Source organism: Fukomys damarensis, unplaced genomic scaffold, assembly GCF_012274545.1.
Source record: "Fukomys damarensis isolate Sample0158 unplaced genomic scaffold, DMR_v1.0_HiC HiC_scaffold_5, whole genome shotgun sequence".
Lineage (NCBI taxonomy): Eukaryota > Metazoa > Chordata > Mammalia > Rodentia > Bathyergidae > Fukomys > Fukomys damarensis.
Window position 1 is genome coordinate 28,752,542 of NW_022900917.1, and position 14,722 is coordinate 28,767,263.

General features: G+C 33.8%; 1 protein-coding gene and 1 pseudogene across 9 annotated transcripts in view; one reads left to right on the plus strand and one right to left on the minus strand.

The window, feature by feature from the left end:
- The window catches only part of Ralyl (RALY RNA binding protein like), a 658,084-nt gene that overhangs the window by 399,448 nt on the left and 243,914 nt on the right, over window positions 1-14,722 (minus strand). The gene's annotated exons all lie outside the window — the stretch shown is intronic.
- On the plus strand, window positions 5,613-7,597 carry LOC104877028 (annotated as a pseudogene).

Consider the following 14,722-nt stretch of genomic DNA (forward strand, 5'->3'; position numbering starts at 1 on the left):
ATGGAGAAATAAGACACTTTCATGGCAAAAAGCACCTAAGGAACTTCATGAATACCAAACCAGCACTCCAGAAATTTTTAAACAATAACCTAGGAAAAGACAATGAGGATCACAACCCCAGGAAGCCCAGCAGCACAATGCCATCAGGCAAAACAAAAAATTAAATACAAAGGGGGAGAATCCAACAAAAAGAAAAAGTCATAATAAGGATAAATCAAAACATATCAGTTATAACCACCAATGTTAATGGTCTCAATTCATAAATCAAAAGAAATAGACTGGCAGAAAGGGTCAAGAAGCAAGATCCAAAAATATGCTACTGAAACTTAAAGGGTAGAAAATAATATACCATGTGACAGAAACACCAAAAACAGCAAGAGTAGTATCCTCTTTGCAGTTCAAATGGATTTCAAACCAGCACTGATTAAGAGAGACAAAGAAGGACACTGTATCCTTTTAAAGGGAAAAATACAAGAGGAAGAGATGACAATCACAAATAAATATGCACCAAATACAAGTGTACCCAACTACATGAAACAAATACTAATAGACATGAAAAATTAAATGAGTTTTTTAATAAAAATTTAAAAACTAATACTGTAACAGTGAGGGGCCTCAATATCCCATTGTCACAAATAGATACACCAACTAGACAGAAAATAAACAATGAAATACTAGTACTCAAACTCTTGAACAAATAAATTTAACACAGTTTTAGATTGTTCCACCCCACAAAATCAGAACACACATTCTTTTCAGCTACACACGTCATTCTCCAAAACAGACCAGATACTCATAGAACATGTAAAGGAAATGAAAGCAACTGCAAAGGAATTGAAGTCATTCCCTGTATACCAGGTATGGTATTATCAGATCATAGTAAGATGAAACTGGAGATCAATAGCAAAAGAAACCACAAGAAGTTCATAATTACATGGAAATTGAACACACTTCTGAATAACCAATAGGTCACAGAGGAAATTAAAGAAGAAATCAGCTTCTACATTTAAATAACAATGACAATACAACATATCAGAATCCATGGGACACAATGACAGCAGTCTTACAAGGAAAATTTATACCAATGAATACTCATATTAGGAAAACAGAGCAAGCTCAAATAAAAAACCTGATGCTGAACCTCAAACTTCCAGAAAAATAAGAGCAGGACAAACCCAAAGCTCATACAAGGGAGGAAATTATAAAGACTAGAGCAGAAATCAATGCAATGGAGACTAAGAGAACTATACAAAAAAATCAACAAACAACAGAGTTGGTTCTTCAAAAGAATAAACAAAATCGACAAACCCTTAGCCAATCTTATCAAAAAAGGAAAGAAACAGCCCAAATCCATTCAATAAGGAATGACAAGTGTGAAATTATAACGGACCCAGAAGAAATCCAGAGGATCATCAATATCTACATTGAGAACTTATATGCCAATAAGATGGAAAACACACAAGAAATTGACAGATTCCTAGATACATATGAATTACCAAAGTTGGATGAAGAAGACCCAAAAATTCTAAACAACCCAATATCAATCAAGGAAATTGAAAACCTAATTAAATCTTACCAGCTAAAATAAACATTGGCCCTGATGGCTTCACTGCTGAATTCTATAAGACATTTAGAGAAGAACTATTGCCACTATTGTTTAAACACTTCAAGGAAATGTAATTAAAGCTTATAAACTAAGAAAAGCCCAGGCCCTGATGGCTTCACTGCTGAATTCTACAAGACATTTAGAGAGGTACTACTGCCACTACTGTTTAAACTCCTCAATGAAACTGAAGGGGAAGTAATACTCACAAAGCTAATTCCTGGAAGCAAGCATCACCTTGATCCCCAAATCAGAGAAAGACAAAACTGAAAAAGAGAACTGTCAGCCAAATTAACTAATGAACATACATTTAAAAATCCTTAATAAGATACTGGCAAATTGAATGCAGAAGATCATCAAGAAGATCATCACCCTGACCTAGTGGGTGGGATTCACCCCAGGGATGCAGAGATGCTTTAAAATAGGCAAATCAATAAATGTAATACACTATAATAATAGAGCCAAGGACAAAAACCATATGATCATCTTAATAGAAGCAGCAAAAGTATTTGACAAAATCCAACATGCATTCATGATAAAAAAAAATAAAATGAAAAACTGGAATAGATGGTCTCTTCTGCAACCTGATAAAAGCCATCTATGAAAGCCCAACAGCCAATATCATACTAAATGGTCAAAACCTGAAGTCCTTCACACTAAAATGATAAACAAAACAAGGATGCCCACTATCACCACTCCTCTTCAATATAGTTTTGGAAACATTAGCCACAGCAATTAAAAAAAAATAAAATGAAAAACTGGAATAGATGGTCTCTTCTGCAACCTGATAAAAGCCATCTATGAAAGCCCAACAGCCAATATCATACTAAATGGTCAAAACCTGAAGTCCTTCACACTAAAATGATAAACAAAACAAGGATGCCCACTATCACCACTCCTCTTCAATATAGTTTTGGAAACATTAGCCACAGCAATTAGACAAGAGAAAGATAGATAAGCAATAAACAGAGGAAATGGAAAATTCAAATTGTCATTATTTGCAGATGACATGATACTCTATATAGAAGACCCCAAGATCTCCTTGAAGTCCTCTAGACTTAATTACCAAATTCAGTAGAGTAGCTGGATACAAGGTCAACACACAAAAATCAATAGCTATCCTGTACACAAACAACTCCCTTCATGATAGCATCCAAAAAAAAAAAAAGAATACCTAGGAATCAACCTAACAATACCTCTACTCAGAAAACTACAGCACTCTGAAAAATGAGATAAAAGAAGATATAAGAAAATGGAAAGACATCCCTTGCTCCTGCGTAGAAAGAATCAATATAGTGAAAATGGCCATACTTCCAAAACTGCTCTATAGATTCATTGCAATCCCAATTAAGATTCCAGCAACATGCTTCACAGACCTTGAGAAAACAATCCAAAAATTCATTTGGAAACAGAAGAGACCTAGATTAGCAAAAGCAATTCTAGGCAACAAAGACAAGGTAGGGGATAACCCAATCCCCAACTTGGACCTATGCTATAAAGCTACTGTGATAAAAACAGCAGGGTACTGACAAAGAAACAGATCTAGGATAAGTGGAACCAATTAGAAGATGCAGAAACAACTCTGAACACACTCAATGACCTCATCTTTGATAAAGGAGCTAAACACCCTCACTAAAAGGAAGGCAGCCTCTTTCATAAATGGTGCTGGAAAAATTGAGTTGCAACTTTCCAAAGATTAAAACTAGACCTACATCTCCCACCATGTACTAAACTAAAATCAAAATGGATTAAAGATCTAAATATTGAAACAGAAATACTAAACCAGCTGGAAGAGAGGTTATGTAGACCTCTTGAAGACATTAGTATAAGAAAAGATTTCATGAACAAAACCTCAGTTGCATGTGAATTAGCACAAAGAATCATAATGTGAGATCTCTTTTAATTAAAAAGCTTCTGTACATCAAGAGAAACTACCGACACCATGAAGAGACAACCCACAGGTGGGAAAATATTTTTTACCAGCTGTTCCTCAGGTCTACTATCTAAAATGTATAAAGAACTTTAGAAAAATCAGTACCCCCCCTCAAATTTAAAGACCCAATCCAAAAATGGGCATCTACAATGAACAGACATGTCTGAGGCAAAGAAGTAGAAATAGCAAATAAACACATGAAAAAATGTTCACCATTACTGGTCATTCAAGAGATGCAGAGATTCCACCTCACCCCAGAAAGAATGGTTACTATCATGAAATCAACCAATAACAAATGCTTGTGGGGCTGTGGGGGAAAAAGGAACAGTGCTCCACTGCTGGTGGGTGTGTAGATTGGTGAAACCACGGTGGCAAAGTGTATGTAGATACCTCAAAGAACTAGGATTAGAGGTCCCATTTGACCCAGCTGCTCCCCTGCTAGGTATCTTCCCAAAAGAATTAAAAAGAATAATCATACCACAGCGATATATGTGCACCCATGATCATAGCGGCACAGTTTGTAACAGCTAAAACTTGGAAACAGCCCATCAGCTAGAGAATGGATAAAGAAAATGTGGGGATTTTTTAAAATAAAACTAAGCGATAAAAATGAGAAATTAGGGCAGGGGTAAGGGGAAAAAATGAGAATCAATACTTGTCATGTAGAGGTACAAGATCCCAACAATGAATGTAACTGTATTGTATCCCTAAAATGTACCAATAAACTCAATTAAAGCTGAAAAAAAATGAGAAATTAGAAGCATTGATAGCTAAATGAAATTAGAAGCATTGATAGCTAAATGGGTACACGCCAAGGCCATACTCACAAGTGAATTAAATAAGACACACATGTGTAAATACTGAATAGTCTCTCTGGTGTGAGAAACGGAAAGTGTAATAAGGATCAAAATGTATAACAGATAATGTGAAATAGGAAGCACAGGTGCCAAGGCGAAGGGGAAGGGGAAATGGGATGGGTAGCAGAATGGTAAGGAGGGAATGGAATTGATAGGAGAAAATGAACAAATGTAAACAAAGGCTTTGCACATAGGGAGGGAAATGGAGAAAAATAAAAATTAAGATATATTATGTAATGGTACTAATGCCTAGTAATGAATGTCAACGTATTGTATAACTAAAATGTACCAATAAAATTAATTTTTGAAAAACAATGGAACAAACCACAGACTGGAAGAGGAAAGAAGGGAATGGAATTAATATGAGAAAATGAAAAATAATGGAAACAAGGCTTTGTAGATAGGGAGGGAAGGAGGGCTTGAAGAGAGGGCAGGGGAATGGGGAAAAAATAAGAACCAAGACCGACTATGTAAAGGTACAAATTTCCAACAATGAATGTCATTATATTGTATACATTACATGTATCAATAAAATTATTGAAAAATGAGAAAATCTTCACAAAACATTATATGAGAAATGAGCACTTGTTTTAAAACTTACATACAGAGAACTCTTGCAATTTAACATAAAGAAAGCTACTTAGTTAAATGAGAAAATATCTGAACAGAAACACTCAACCAAAGAAAATGCACGAGAGAGGATATGTTAGCATAGAAAAAGATGCTCAACATCATGTCATTAGAAATTGCAAATTAAAACAAGTGATATAACATTATGCACCAATTCAAATAGTTAAAAATCCAAACTATTAGCACCCCATTCTGAAAGGAAATTCAACATTTTCTTCTTCCTTCTTACTGGAAGGAACACACAATAGTGTTATAATCTGAGTTAATATTTTCTATACTATAATAGAGATACATGTTATCATACATTTGTCAAAACCCATAGAATGCACAACAGAGTAAACCCTAAGCAAAAAATGGTAACATATCAGTATTGTTTTACAAACTGTTACAAATGCATCACTCTTCTGTAAGTTTTTAATTATAGTGGACGTGGAGGGAAGGACATGAGGCTCATATGATCTTACTGTTAAGGAATTCACAAAAGATGCTAATTCCATTTATTTTTTACAAATCTAACTAATTGTGGCAAATGTTATAAAACTAAATGTTAAAATAATTATTTTGTATTTAAATTCTAATATTCATTTTTATGTATCTCAAAAATATACCTTTCCCTCTCTCCAAGATTGCAAGTGGCAGCAGTGTGGGTTTATCAGGGCCTGCGCTGTGGAGTGGAGTGAACCGTATGGACAGAAGGGTGACTTCACTCGTGCTCTGAAGGCTGTCAACAACATAAATACAGATCAACAAGCACGATGTAACTGCCCTGCACTGTAAAGTGGTCTGCCTTGTTCAGAATGGAAATTTCAGGGAAGCCTTGAATGTCATCAATACACATACCAAAGTTTTAGACAATAACTCTCTCTTTTGAGAAGGCATATTCTGAGTGTACATGCTCAACAGAATTGAAAATGCCTTGAAGAAAACAGAAAGTGCCAACCAGCAGAGAGACAAGCTAAAAGAGCTATATGGACAAGTGTTATACTGTTTTGAACACTATGATGAATGCCTAGCTGTGTATAGAGATCTAGTGCAAAACTCCCACGATGATTATGATGAGGAGAGGAAAACAAATCTTTCAGCAGTTGTTGCAGCTCAAAGCAACTGAGAAAAAATGGTTCCAGAGAACCTGCACCTCCAAGAAAGCACCCACAAACTATGCTACAACACCGCCTGTGCACTGATTGGACAAGGCCAGCTGAACCAGGCAATGAAAATCCTACAGAAAGCTGAAGATCTTTGCCACCAATAATTTTCAGAAGACTCTGATGGGACGGAGGAAGACCCAGAGACAGAACTAGCCATCATGCATGGTCAGATGACCTACATTCTGTAGCTTCAAGATCGTGCAGAGGAGGCTTTGCAGCTTTACAATCAGATAGGAAAACTGAAGTCAAAAGATGTGGGATTGCTACTTGTAATAGCAAGTAACATCATTACCATAAATAAGGACCAAAATGTCTTTGACTCCAAGAAGAAGGTGAAATTAACAACCCAGGAGTAGAGTTTAAACTTTCCAAGAAACAACTGCAAGCTATAGAATTTAACAAAGCTTTACTTGCTATGTACAAAAACCAGGGAGAGCAATGCCGCAAAATATCTACTGTTTTACAGCCCCAAAGTCCTGAGCATCTCCTGCCTGTGTTAATCCAAGCTGCACAGTTCTGGGGGGAGAAACAGCACACAAATGCAACAGAGCTGCTTTGAGAACTTTCATATCAGCATCCAGAAAATACAGCTGACATTAAGCTGACCATGGCACAGATGAACATTTCTCAAGGTAATATTTCCAAAGCGTGTCTAGTTCTGAAAAGCACAGAAGAGTTAAAGCATAAACCAGGAATGGTATCTGCGTGAGTGACCATGTAGAGCCATGAGGAAGATATTGACAGTGCCACTGACATCTTCACACAGACTATACAGTGGTACCAAAGCCATCAGCCCAAATCTCCTGCTCTTTTGTCCTTGATAAGAGAAGCAGCAAACTTCAAACCCAAATAAGGGTAGAAGAAGGAGGCGATTAGTGACCTAGAACAGCTATGGAAACAAAATCCAAAAGATACTCACACCCTGGCACAGCTTATTTCTGCTTACTCACTTGTAGATCCAGGAAAGCAGAATAAACACTTGCCCTCATCAGATAAGTAGTATGTCGCTAAAAGTAGATGTTGAGGCTCTCGAAAATTCTACTGGTGCTATGTACATTTGGAAGAAGGGTGGAAAAGTCACCAGAGATACTCAACCAAAGGGTCAAGGTCAAGGAGATTTGAAAAAGAAGAAAAGGGAAAACTGCCTAAAAATTACAACCCAAAAGTTACCCCAGATCCAGAAAGATGGCTACCAATGCGAGAACGTTCTTACTACCTAGGAAGAAAGAAGGACAAAAAGAAGGATCAGATTGGAAGGGGCACTCAGGGAGCAAGTGCGGGAGCTTCATCTGAATTGGATGCCAGTAAAACTGTGAGCAGTCCTCCCACCTCCACAAGACTCAGCAGTGCAGCAGCTTTCTCTGCCTCTACCAGTAACACCATACCCCCAAGACACCAAAGAAACAGCAACAGAAGAAGAAATTAGGAAAAGGCAGCTGGTGATTAGAATATTCTTGTGCCAGGCTGTTTGTAAGCTTGTCTCAGGGACATTAGGAACATAATAAAGGTAACACAGTGAGAAGCACAGACCTACTCCCTCTTCCATCCCCGTTTCCATAGAATAGTTTCTTGTTCATCAAATAGGAAAACATCTGCGTAGATCTGGCCTACTTGTACCACATAGTTTTGCACACATTATGAGGACTGAAGATGATTGGGCATTTACCCATTTTGATATCTGTTGCATCCTTTATCTTTGTCTGTTGATTTGATCTTTTTTCTATTTCACAAATAAGAAACATTACCTGAGGTTCCCCGGGATTTAAACAGAAACTGTTTCTGCTGTTTCAACTAGAGTCTGAAGATTGGAGACCCTTGTTCCTATCAAGTTCCACTTTAAATTATGTCTCAGGAGGCTCTGGGAGACTAAAAGTGGAATCTTCTGATCATTCCAAATATTTGCTTAGAAATATCATGTGGTAAAAAGGGACCTTATTAAAACACTGGTGTTCTTTACTTAGCTAAGTGGCCACAAACAGACTACAGTAAATGTCTTAAATAATTTTAACCACAAATTTTCTGTCATGTGACACTAGAATATGGAATACTTTTCATTTATGTGGCAGTTTTGTGCCCTTTATCATTTTCACTTTAGGAGTATGTTAACATACTGATGTAGGACCACTGAAGACTTCACGAAAATACATCAATGTTGCAAGTAGTTCACTCTTAGACCATGTCAGAGGTCAGATGGGTTTGAACTATCTCAATCAAAAAGATTAATGTTCCTATTAAGAATATGAAAGTTTCAAAAAAATATGGAAATTGACTTCATTACATAGAGATGAAATCAATACCACACAGTATTAAAATCTACAGAATTGGTTGACACAATTAATACACTCAAATGGTTCTTCTTTCTAGTTATTGGTTATGACTATTCAGTACCTTTCCCAGAGTAACGGAAGTTTTTTACAATCAGTTTGTGATGTAAATGTTTGTCTTTCTTTACCTACAAGCCACTTTCATTCAATTGCTGTGAGACATGTTAGGATGCCTACCCTTGTTGGTATTCATTTTATGCTGCCCAAGATATAATTTATTTTATACTTTTGAGTATTTCCTCTTGACCATATTACTCTTTGTTAATAAAGCACTGCTGAGTTTGACTGAACATAGCTAGTGAAAAAAATATATATATTTCACTAATGAATTAGTGAAAATAGAACGTTGGTATTTCGGTAGACTTTATTTTATAATTTTATAAAATTTGCTAGCTTATTCCTGAAATTTCACAAGTACTACACTTCACAAGTACTACACTTAAAGATATACTATTCTATATGAATGTTTAAAGTATGTTATTCTTTATTGTCAATTATATAAAGACCTAAAATTGAATGGTCATGTTATTTGTGAAATAACTTGTAAAAATCAATATTACTAATCATTAGAATTCTCCTGTATCCTCATTCTTTCAACATTCTCTTAATTCATATCAGTGAATATGGTTTATTTATGACAACAGATAAAAGTTCTTAAAATGTACATCTGTCACAAGACTGCTCTTTAATTAAAATGGAAAATACTGTACAAAATTATACTTTTGTTTTTTTTATGACTGCAAACTACCAAACAAGACAGCCACATTCAGAAAATTGGAGTTTCTAGAATTACTCATGAGTAATTTTTTTAAAACAATAGTTTTATTTTGGTAATGAAATTCATAGTACGCTGATAAAATTTCCCTGAAATAAATAACACATATGCACTCAGATATAGTAAAAATGCACTTCAACAAAAAAGAAAATAAAAACTGGTTCAAGATAATTCTCCTGTCTATAATAAACATTGAGGATTTTCTTTTTCATTATTTCACTGTATCTCTACTATATAGATATTTAATACTGTTTTATAACTTTTCTACCCTATGCCAAAATTTATTACTTTTTAGTCATAATTTTATTACTATATATTTTAATGCATTTTCAAGTTACTGAAAAAATATTTTATAATAAGTTGTATACTTAGATTTATTATATCATTTTGATTTTTAAAAAAATTTCTAAATAGCATTGTGCTATGAGTCAAAGTTCAATTACGGAAAACACTGAGAATTCTATATGTTTGTGCTCCTGCCTTCGATGTTCTACTCTAACAAGCAAAAATGAATACTATTTCTCTGAGTATAATTTATACACACATAAATTCAAACATTGCTTTTTCTCTTTTATTATATAGAAGGCATTATATGCGATACATTCATTTCTGCATGTTGGTTTTGTTGTTGTTGTTGTTGTTAATTAACTATGCATATTGAAGAATATTCCAGAGTAGTAAAGAGTTTTCACATGTCATTTTACAGCTTCACAATCTTGTTTAATGAATACCTACAATGTGCCTAGGAAGATCCCCATGTTGATTATTTTACTCTTGTACTCATCTAATTATTTCTTCTAGTTGTTCAAGACTCAAATCATATACAATATCTTCAAGAATTATTACTAGACCATTCAATCTTGGTTCAGTATCTGTCTAGAAGATCTCATGTTCCCATTTGTAACTTTCAATAATAGCATTTACAAAATGTATATAATCACCTGCTTGCTGTATTGACATCTATTCTATTGTATTTTTAATACAGGTAAAAGCTTGATAAAGGTTACAAAAGTATTTATAAATAAATTAGTTGTTTGCTGTTTGTCTTACTGATTCTACATCTTCTATCATGTCTCAAATTATGTAAAATAGATATTTTTTAAATAGATAATCAAAATTATTTGATAATTATTTCTTCTGAGTCTTCTTCATTCTCAAGTTATTTCATTTTAAGTGAAAATTTAAATATGGACTTCATTTGGAAAGGAGGGAAAATCTGCCAATACTCTTCTTCATATAAGTTTGCTTTAAAAAAAAACTTGTATCGATATTTATGTTTATGTCTTTGTATTTTATGCCATATTAATAATATAAAATCCATTTTTTCATGGTAACAAAACTAATTTTTATGTAATAAGCCATTCTTTCTAACAGCTATAAACATAAAGTGACACTTTAAAAAGCACAAGGTTTGAATTTTGACAAACTTTTTTTTATGTGATTGTGTAATTTATTTTAGAAGCCTAAAAGCTTTATTTCTGAAAACAACTGCTTCAAGGCATTTTTTTTTCTATGAAAGAAAGAAAGTAGAATAGCTATATACTTGGGGAAAAAACATGACAAGGTCATGTGGAATAAAATTTCTAAAGTGGAATAAATTTATAAGATTCACGATTTGGGTATCAACAATTCACATAAGAGCAATTTAAATAGAATATAAAATCCTGATGGTGTCCTTTACAATATGTGATGAAAATAATTTCAAGTAATGGTTAGAAATATAGAACTTTACTTCTGTGACTACATGGTTTTACGTATTTGGAAATTTTTAGCACTATCTAATATCAACCAGTGTATGAAGACATAGGATTGCATATTTATTTAAATTGACATTTGTAATATCATTTAAGTAGCAAACAATAAACTGTTACAAACAAGGAACTATGAAAATTCAGATGATTTTTTTAAATGATTCAAATTTTATTCCATGATAAATAAAAGAAGTGTTTAAGCTAACAAGATTTTAAATTTATTTGGTTGTAAAAATTAATTTTAAGCATATGCCAAATGTCTTTTAGCCTTTTTACTTTTAAAAACAATTACTGTAGATAAACAGTATGCCAGAAACTATATGTGGTAGTGAAATTGAAATCATAAATTATCATTTATAAAGAAGATATTCTTTGGCAGCTTGTGGATGCTATAGTGTAATTCAGAAGTTAGATAATGACCCAAACAAGTTCAATACAATGTAATATATGGAAATAATAAACAAAGTAAAAATACCTGAAGAAATACCAAGGAAACGTATTCAGATTTGGACAGTTTAAAAGGAAGAGTAATTCGAATTCATTTTCTTAAAATAACCATAAAGGAAAAGATATCTAAATGTAAATACTGAGATAAAACTAAGGGTATAAATTTACGTAGTCATATGCACTGTAATTTAGTATTATTCTTGATTTGTATATTTTAAAAAGAAATGAATATGGATAAATGAATATGGCTATTATTCATTGTTTCATTTTTTAACATAATTTAATTACAATAATCATATTAGAAAGGTGATGTGTATGTATGTGTGTGACTACATATGTTCAAATACCTAATATATATGGTGATAGCGTCGCTATGTGTCATGTGCATATGAAGCTCAAAAGATATAAACAACTTCTGATTAACAACACAAATGCATTCATTGACCATATTAGTGAAAATCTGAACAAAGCATTAAATATCACCTCTTGCCTTGCTATTACCACCCATAATTTCAAACTATAACCATCTGGGCGTCATTAAGTTTTCACTGATGATTTTACCAAGTGCACATAGTGATACAGTCAAGACTATTTTAGCACCTTTATTCAATATTTTTTCTCTAGTATTGTTTGATTAGTAAATTATTAAAGCATTATAACTGGACTTTGGCAAAAAAATTATGTTTGGTACCAAGAAAAATAACTGGATTGATATTGAGTCAAGTAAGCAAGCAATAAATCCGTGACTCCCATAACGGGATGTTACAACTTTTGTCTACATGTTCCCCCAAATCCTCATGTGCTCATAGGTGGGGCTTTTCGGAGCTGTCGATCTAGGGTGTGTGATACTGGGATTAAAGGTGTGCGGTACTAAATTTGTGCACTGACTGGAATTGGCACAGCGTACATATGACTGAATGAATTCACTGAAGACGAAAAGAAAAAGTCTTCTTCCGACTTCTTCACTCTTGGGGGACACGACCCAAAAGGCTTGCAGCCTGGATGGGATAAAAGGAAAAGTAAGGCTCAATTCTTGCTGCTGCTACCTTCTGCTTGCCATGCCATGGACTCCCTCTGCCATGACCCCCTGCCGATGATTCCAAGCCTCGGACCTAGCCACCATACAATGAAAACTCTACAAACTCTGAGCTAAAATAAACCTTTCTTCTTTAGCATTGGGTGTCTGGTACAAGAAAAGTAAGACACTGGGTTAATGAAATAGACAAGGCATGAGATATAAGAGAATGTACAAAATGCATAACATAATCACAACATGTTATAAATCTACAGTGTCATTTAATACAACCAAAAAGTGATTCTGTTCTTGAGAAGAAATGTTTCTCAATGTGGAAATTTAATTAATCCTTTTCTGAAATACTGCAACACAACAAAATATATGTAGTAAAAAATCCACAGGAAATTAAGTAAACAGTGAAATAATCTACTAGATTGAAATTAAGAGAGGAAAATGCCATCAATATAAACGAAACTGAAAGCCACTCCTGCCATTACCAAGCATTTAAAAATATAAAAATGAATTCTACTATTTGTATTATAGCTAGTTAGAAAAGTGGGTATGAGAATGACATCTTATAGTACTACTTGTCTATTTTGAGTTACTCCTACATCATTTATGGATGAGAGGAAAGCAGTTTTTACTCCTTGTTTTAACGCACAGCAAATACAACTTCCAAACTCTGCATTTAATTTATTATTCGGAATGACAATTGGCAAGGAAACTAAGTTGTAGAAGTGTTACTGTGGTGCTTGGTTATGAAAGAAAATAGAACTAATTTTTTTACTCAGTATTTACATAGTCTGTTTAAAAATAAAATAGAAAAAATTTTAGTATTAATTAGTCCTTTTATTTTCTGGAAATTTCATCAACTCTGGGTACTGCAGACAAATTTATGAATGCTCAAAGTAACTCCTAAAATTGAACAACCATGGAGGGCAATGATGATGATTCATACAAAATGTACTGTAATGGATTTATCAGAGTCAAATGTCTAAATGAAATAGAATGCCCATTTAAATATTTTTGACTAATGTAATTGTTCTTATCCAAAGATGATATAATGTAAAGTAAACTTTCCTATGAGCAATGTTAACAAATGCAGAATAATGATATATTCTGCCCTGAAGAATCTCTATCACTTATAGTCAAGATATCTCATCCATTTGTATATTCTTAGTCCCATGTAAATAGTACAACTTCAATTATTACTTGTTAAATCAAGAACAGTAAAGAAGTTAATACATGGGTGATTGCATAACAATCAATCATTCAATCATCTTCACTCTCCTTGAAGCATGACCAATAGACCAATCCTTCCAAAACATATCAGCACAGTCAAAACACTGAACACACCAAGGGAGAGTTAGTGCTTTGGGGAGAAGCCATAGGTTAATACTGTCTGTGCCAGTAACTAGTTGCTGGGACTTCAGGACATACAACTTCATTACTCGCAATATTGTCTTCCTACTTGCTGAAATGATGATACTGAGTTCAGGTGAATATTGTCTCAGATGAGCTAACTGATAGAAGGTTTAAAAGAGGCATGTGATGGAGGCTTTAAAATTCATTCATTAATGTATTCAAAATCTTTGAGAGCTTGCAAGAGTTCAGTATCTATAAGGAAGCAACACAATAGATGACCCCTATTTCACAAAGCCAGATATATATCTGCCCCATTGATCCCTCTGTTTCATGATTTTTTAGAAATCATGTTGTTCTACGAAAGGAGAGAAAAAACATCTAAAATAGATGGAAAGGGGGAAGGTATGCTTAGGCTGAGTCTCAGAAGATAGGTATTGACTAAAAGCCACTAGATAGCAATCAGATAAAGTTGGGTTTGAGGTTTGGGTTCTAGACATGGAAAACAATGAATTAAGACAGAAGACAGACTGGAGTTAACATTAGAAACTTTTCAGACAATCAGTCAAGATGAATTGATCATGTGTAACCACTCATATAAATTGTTTTGGGGAAACTATTCTCGAGTAGTAAGGATCATTTCAACCCAATTAACTTAGGACTTCTGAAAGCAAGCGACTGACTAACCTAATTAATCTGTTAATGTTTAAGATGATAAATATAATAAAGCTTTTGTTATTTAATTATAATGGGTTTGTGATGATGACTTCTATCATCATAGGTTAAATTTATTTTTAATCTTTAAACACTGCATGACATAATTCCTGGATATTAATAAAATTATCCTTCACCCTATAAAATAGTATTTTCTTTACCA